This window comes from Lutra lutra, chromosome 6, assembly GCF_902655055.1.
Source record: "Lutra lutra chromosome 6, mLutLut1.2, whole genome shotgun sequence".
NCBI classification, from domain to species: Eukaryota; Metazoa; Chordata; class Mammalia; order Carnivora; family Mustelidae; genus Lutra; species Lutra lutra.
Genome location: NC_062283.1, coordinates 1,039,680 through 1,046,904, shown reverse-complemented (window position 1 = coordinate 1,046,904; position 7,225 = coordinate 1,039,680). Strand labels below are relative to the sequence as shown.

The 7,225-nt window shown below is 43.0% G+C and overlaps 1 non-coding gene across 1 annotated transcript; it reads right to left on the bottom strand.

The window, feature by feature from the left end:
- Window positions 1–596: 596 nt before the first annotated feature.
- Window positions 597–668, bottom strand: TRNAA-CGC (transfer RNA alanine (anticodon CGC)). The gene has a single exon. It is a non-coding gene; the product is annotated as a tRNA-Ala (tRNA).
- Window positions 669–7,225: the final 6,557 nt, after the last annotated feature.

Sequence of the window (7,225 nt, the reverse complement as noted above, 5' to 3'; positions counted from 1 at the left end):
ACCTTTTCCCAGACCTCCTGCACTGGACAGGACCAGCTCTCCTGCACAGAATCCTAAGTAAAGCCAAAGAGGCAGTGAGAAATGAAATGGTAACTAGGTTAGTAACTATGGTCTAGGAAGAAATTCCCCTAATGGTCTTAGGGTGGACCCCTGAATATTGATATGCAACTCCTACCTCAATACCAAAAACCCTATCCTACCAGCCCCTAAAAAATTACTAAAAGGTATTTTACTTTCACTGATTATTTTCCAGCGGAAAGTGAGAATGGATGGAACCTCATTTAACTGAGCTAAATCATTCTGTGCTACGCAGCTGTACTCCCTCTTCCCGGATGCTTTCATAGGAGGAATTTCATCTCAATTGTCCCTCTGGCTTTGTACCTCTCACTGCATGATAAAACACCCCAGGGAAATTTCCAGAGAGCAGGGAATATGCGGTGGTTAGTGAGATGCTAGAGAGGGAAACAGACCGACAGGAAATAGCTCTATTTAAAGGGGACGATAACGGTTAAAGGTGAGAAAGGGCTAAAACGTTTCATCTGGAACTTCTCGAGCAGAGGCCGAACCAGTCGGCAAAGGGAATAAAAGAGCAAGAGTGGAGATGCCGGGGATCGAACCCGGGGCCTCATACATGCGAAGCATGCGCTCTACCACTGAGCTACATCCCCTGGCGAGGGGCATCGGCCGGGCAGCCTTCCTGTCCTGTTAAATGCGCGCGACGCTTCGGCGCTGTCTGGTCTCCGACCTAAGTGTGGCGGTGCGGGAGGGAGAACCCCGCAGCCTCGTCCGTCGCGTCCGCGCCGCCCCGGTCCCGAGCCGGCCACGGCCCCCGGCGCCCGCGGATGCGCAGGGCGAAGCCGCCACGGCCGTCCCGCAGCCCAGGGCCCGACCCGGTGCCCGCAGGAAGCGCGCAGGGGAATTCCAGGACGCTCGGAGGCACGTCCTGGCTCCAGAGGCTCCCGGAAAAGGCCCGCCCAGGCCGGCCGCCGAGTCGGCTGAGAGCCGCGCGGGTCTCGGGGGCGCCCGGCGCGACCCCGCTCAGGAACAACCTGCGCGGACCCGCGGACCCGCGCAAATCCTGCCCGATCGTGGGTCCCCGAGGCACCGGCTCCGGACCCTGCAGCGCCCACCCGGGAACTCGGGCTCCGGGAGGGATCAAGAAGCCCGAGATTCCTTCTGTCCCGCTTTCCTCCAGCCACGTGCCGGCTTCTCTTCGCTCGCGACCGCCCGAGCCCCCGCGAGGCCGCCTCCGGGGAGCCCGCACCGCCCACCCGAGCCCCCCGACAGCCGCCATCCACTAAAAGGCCCCTGGGACCCCCCGCCCCCCGTTTTCTCTCACTTACGAAGTCATACAGGAGAGAAAAGCGGCTGTTCAAAAGTAAAAATGACATTAAAAAAAGTCAGTGGTAAGTGGAACTTCATTAAAATTAAAAACTTCTTCTCTGAGAAAGGCACTCTCAAGACAAGAAGACAAGCCATAGACTGGGAGAAATACTTGAAAGACACAGACATGGTTCCAGAATGGTATCCAAAGTATAAAAAGAACTCTTAAAACTCAACAATAAGGAAACCGCTGATTTTGAAAACAGACAGAATACGTTATCAGATTCTCACCAAAGGTATAAATATCCCAATCAGGCATATGGAAAGATGGACCACACCAAAAGTCATGAGGGAAATGCAAATTAAAACAATAATGAGGTACCAGGACACACCTATTGGGATGGCCAAACCACACCAAGAGCACCAAGTAGTGGGGAAGGTGTGGAAGGATGGCAACTCTGGTTTGTTGCTGGCGATAAGCCACAAGCTTTGATACTGTTACTGGTGGACCCATGCCTTGATACATTTGTCGGAACCCACAAAACGTGCAACACTGAAGGGAAGGGAAGGTAGCCCATGACCTCTGTGTGATAATAAGCTATCCATGCAGGTGTTCATTCTTCCTGTGTACCCTGGATCTATCTATCTCTCTCTCTCTCTCTCTCTCTCTCTCTCTCTCTCTCTCATTACATCAGCTAGTACTTCCAATGATGTGGAGAAAGTAATGAGAGGGGACATCCTTGCTTTACTCCTGGTCTTAGCTAGAAGCTTTCCATTTCTCACCACTAGCTGTCAGCTGTAGGATTTTGTAGAGACGTATTCTTTATCAAGCTGAGGACATTCCCTTCTATTCTGAGTTTGCTGAGAGTTTTTATCAAAACGAGAGTTGGATTTTGTCAAATGCTTTTCTGCATCTACTGATAGGGTCCTATGATTTCTCGTTAGCCTGTGGATATGATGGATCACATCAACTGAGTTTCAAATGTTGAACTAGCCTTACATACCTGCAGTAAATCCTAATTGGGCATGAGGTAGAATTTTTTTTTATACATTGTTGGATTTGATTTGCTATTTTTTGAGAATTTTTGCATTTATGTTCATGAGAGATACTGGTCTCTAGTTTCCTTTATTGGGAACGTCTTTGATTTTGGTGTTAGGATACAGCTGGCCTCATACAATGATTAAGTAAGTATTCCTGATGTTTCTTTCTACTGGAAAAGACTGTTGAGAATTGGTATAATTTCTTCCTTAAATGTTCGGTAGATTCCCCAGTGAATGCATCTGGTCTTGGAGCTTTCTGTTTCGGAAGGTTATTGCTTATTGATTCAATTTCTTTAACATGAGTAGATTTATTCAGATTTTTATTTCTTTTTGTGTGAATTAGTCAGTGTAATTTTTCCTTTTCTTTTTTATTACAGAACATCTTAACATACATGAGAACAAAAAAGAATACTGTAATGAATTTCCACATATCTATTCTCAGTTTTATTAATTACCAACGCATAACCAATTTGCCTCGTAATCAGAGAAGCTTTGATGTTCAATTCTGTTCCTATGAATGAGTTCCAGCATCTTTTCATATATTTCATATATTTAAGACCCATTTTTTTAGGACCCATTTCTATTTTCCTTCTGTAAACAATCTTTTCATGTTCTTTGCCAAATTTTCTGGTAAATCTTTGATATTTTTCTGATTGATTTGTTGGCTCCTTTTATATGTAGAGGAGCACAGTAATTGGTATTTTCCCAAATATATCCCCTCTTCATTTCTGGATACATGTTCTGAACATGCTTTTCTGCTCTCTTGAAGTTAGGTGTGACCATTTTTTTCCCACCCCAAAGGCATGTGGCTTCTCACTTAAACTTTTAAAGGCAAATGAGAAACAGATGCAAAAAAGAAGCTTTCCCAGAACTTCCTCTAAGTAAAAGCAGAAACTTCTGAGAAATGAGGGCTGTCACAAATTCCCTCTCCTGGGGAGCTGTTATGGCCATGAAAAAGTGGAAAGTTGGTGCTGAGATGGATTCCCCCAGGTAAGACTCACTCCATTGGTTTCCCCCCTAGATTTGCCTTCCCACAGTTTGCTGCCCTTGAAAGTCCAAAGCCCTTGTCCTTTGTCACTTCTCTACAAATGTATTGTTCTTTGCTAAGATGCTCTATAAGCCCAAGTTTGAGCTACCCCTCTTAGTTACTCATCATGAAGAACTCCCATGTGACACAGGCTGCATGTATCAGGAAACCTGTGTTCAGTTTCTACATGTTAATCTGGTTTTTGTCAGTTTAATTTGCAAGGCCCCAGGCAATGAATTTAAACTGGGTAGAAGAACTAGATTTTTTTCCTCCCCTACACTACTTTATCATCATAAATCCCAGATTGAGCATACTGGGGAGGAAAGCCATCAGCCAACCAATGAGGAAAAAAATATCACATGCTAAGAATAAGCTTTTATTGATAAGTCGCTGAGATCTTGTGGCTAGTTTCCTCTTACACTCTAATCAAGCCTATGCTGAGTGACACGGGGAATCCTTTTGGTGATATGAATAGCAATTCTCTTTTCCTAGCCTAAGATTTCTCTTTGAATTTGTTTGTGGATTTTTACTCTGTCATACAGGGTGTTTTGTTTTACTCCATGATTATTCTAATAATACATATTTATTGCACAAAATTTGGAAAGTAGGAGAAGGGTAAATATATTAAGGAAACATTCACTATACTCTTACCACTCTTTCAGAAGCTCTCTTGAAATAAAGTTTGTCAGTATTTTCCTTCAAATAATCTTGAAGTTTTAAAAAGATTTTATTTATTAGAGAGCGAGAGAGAGAGAGAAAGAGACAATGAGCAATCAGGGGGAGGGCCAGTGTGAGAGGGAAAATCCAAAGTAGAGTTCGGAGTCCTATCATGGGGCTTGATCCCAAGACCCTGAGATCATTATGTGAACTAAAATCAAGAGTCAGATTCTTGCTGGAGGGAGCCACCCAGGCACCCCTAGTCTTGAATTTTTTTAATCACAGTTGGAAACACCATCTGGAATTCATCCTGCTTTATATTGTGGAATATGGTATCATTTTTTTCTTCCTAGGTAACTACCCAGATTTTGCTACTTCAATTATTAAACAGCCTATCTTTACCCAGAATGGAAGACTGTAACTCACTAGGCTTGTAGTTATAAATCTAGCAGACAGAAATAAAGTATGGATATAGAAGAGCTGAGCCTAGTTAACTAGTTAACAAAAATTAGCTAGTTTGATTGAACAGATATATACAGAACTCCTGAGAACAAAGTTCTCTCATGATCAAAATAACATCATACCAACTGCAGAGTCTCAAACCCAACTAAAAATTATTTGTTTTACCTCACCTCGTTTTCTTCCCCTGAAAGATACTGTGACTTGCTATCTTTTCAAATGTATACCTGAGTTTCCTTTCAGATGTGAATTTTAGCTTGTTTATGAAAATTTCCTTTGTTGCAAATATGTATATCTGAATCTCTTTTCAAATATGTATCTTAGCTTTTTACTGTTACACATTCTGTTTTTAAACAATATACATACTGGAATAGCTTTACAAGTATATTATCAACATTTTAAGATCATTTTTTTTGTGTGTGAGCACAAGAATTTCTCTCCCCAGTGGATCACAAAGTAATTTCTGGAACATTAAGGGATTCAAAGGGCTTTGGAAAAAGTACCACAGACTTGGAAAATTTAAATATGGCTTTCTGCCTGAAGGAAGTGATAGAGGGAATATCCACGGACAGAGAGTCAGATGGCTCTTTTGTTTCAGATCCATTCATTTTCTGAATCCATTTTGTGAGTGGATGATCTGGTTAAAAGACAGTCTTCTGTCACTCACAGAAAAAATATATTAGTCTTTAGGTACCAGAAAGAAAAAAGATGGTAGAAGAATATGAAATATGAAGCACTTTATTAGGAAGAATTCAGATAACTCTTTTTTTCCCCCAAGATTTTGTCCACATATGTCCAAAATCTTTTCCAAGATTTTGTTCCAGATAACTCTGAACAGCGGCAATTTACCAGTGCCTCAGGATCACCTCACAAAAATGAATGAGAGTTTGCATACAGATTTTGAATATGAGTTATGGGGCTGCTTTCATGTGTGAGCACTTTGCACGTTCTATATATTTCTTCTGTCTGCTCAAATGTGTTAGTTCTTAGAACTTTGCTGTCCAATATGATAGCCTGGCACAGAGAACTTTTGGCCCCTTGAAATATGACCAGTCTGACTCGAGATGTGTTGTCAGTAGAAAATATACACCAGTTTCAGACTTTGTATGAAAAAAAGAATGTAAAACAAATACCTAGACAATATGTTTTTATGGATTACTTGTTGAAAAGATATTTTGTACATACTGAACTAAATAAAATATGTTATTCATTTCACCTGTTTTTTCTCTTTTCAGTGTGACTACTAGAAAATTTTAAATTCTAGGGGAAAGAGTCAAGATGGCGGAGGAGTAGCAACTGAGATGACATCAGGTCGCAGGAGTTCAGCTAGACAGTTATCAAACCATTCCGAACACCTACAAACCCAACAGGAGATTGAAGAGAAGAAAAGCAATTCTAGGAACAGAAAAGCGACCACTTTCTGGAAGGTAGGACATGCGCAGAAGTGAACCCAAAGCGATAGGAAGATAGATGGTGGGGGGAGGGGCTGGCTCCCGCAAACAGCAGAGCAGCAGAGCACAAAATGGGAACTTGTAGAAGTCTGCTCCACAGAGGGACATCGCTCCAGAGGCTAAGCGGGAGTGGAGCCCTCACTGGGACAGTGTAGTCTCAGGTCCCACGGGGTCGCAGAAGGATCAGGGGTGCCTGAGTGTCACAGAGCTCGCAAGTATTAGAGCTGGGAAGCCAGCTACAGAGAGCCAAGGAGTGAGCTCTCAGCTTGGGGTTGCCTTAAACGGTGGTCCATGGCATAGTCAGACCACTGCTCTGTGAGCAAGGACCCCACAAGTGGCAGATCCGGGGACAGCCCCCTAGAAGAGCAGCAGGGATCTGCTGGGTTTGGAGACTACAAACGGGGCATGTGCCACAGATGGAAATGCTCAGTCACAGGCTGGGTGAGCACAGAGCGCAGCCAGAGACCAGGGAGACAGGAGGGATTCAGCGCTTTTCTCCAAGGGTGCACTGAGGAGTAGGGCCCAAGCTCTCGGCTCCTCCCAGCGGGAGATTGGGCGGCAGCCATTTTCAATCCCGTCCTCCAGAGATCTATGGAAAGCAATCAGGGACAAATGCTCCCAAGAGCAAACCAGAGCGGATTACTTAGCCCCGCCCCTGGCAAGGGTGGTGCAATTCTGCCTCCCACAAGACACTTGAGAATCACTACAGCAGGCCCCTCCCCCAGAAGATCAGCAAGAACATCCAACCAAGACCAAGCTCATTGATCAAGGAGAACAGCAGAATTCCAGAGGAGGAGAAAGCAAAGCATGGAATTCATGGCTTTCTCCCCATGATTCTTTAGCCTTGCAAAGTTAATTTTTTTTTATTTTCTTTTTTTCCTTATTCTAATTTTTTTAACTTTTGCTTTCTTCTTTTAACATTTTTTAACTAGTTTATCTTAACAATACCTTTCATAAAAAATCTTTTTAAACCTTCATTATTATAGTCATATTTTATCCTTCATTATATCTAACTTTATTTCTTGTATACACATAGGGTTTTTTCCTTCTAAAAAATTTTGGGATACAACATCTTCTAATAGATCAAAATACACCCTAAATCTAGCACAGGGCTTTGTTCTAGTCTCCAGCCTGAGCAAATTCTCTCCACTTTCTTTTTCTTTCTTTTCCCCACCAAATATCAACAACTTTTTTAGAATTTTTAAAAATTTTTCATCTTTATAGTCATATTCCATCCCTTCATTGTGTTTAACCTTATTTTTGTATG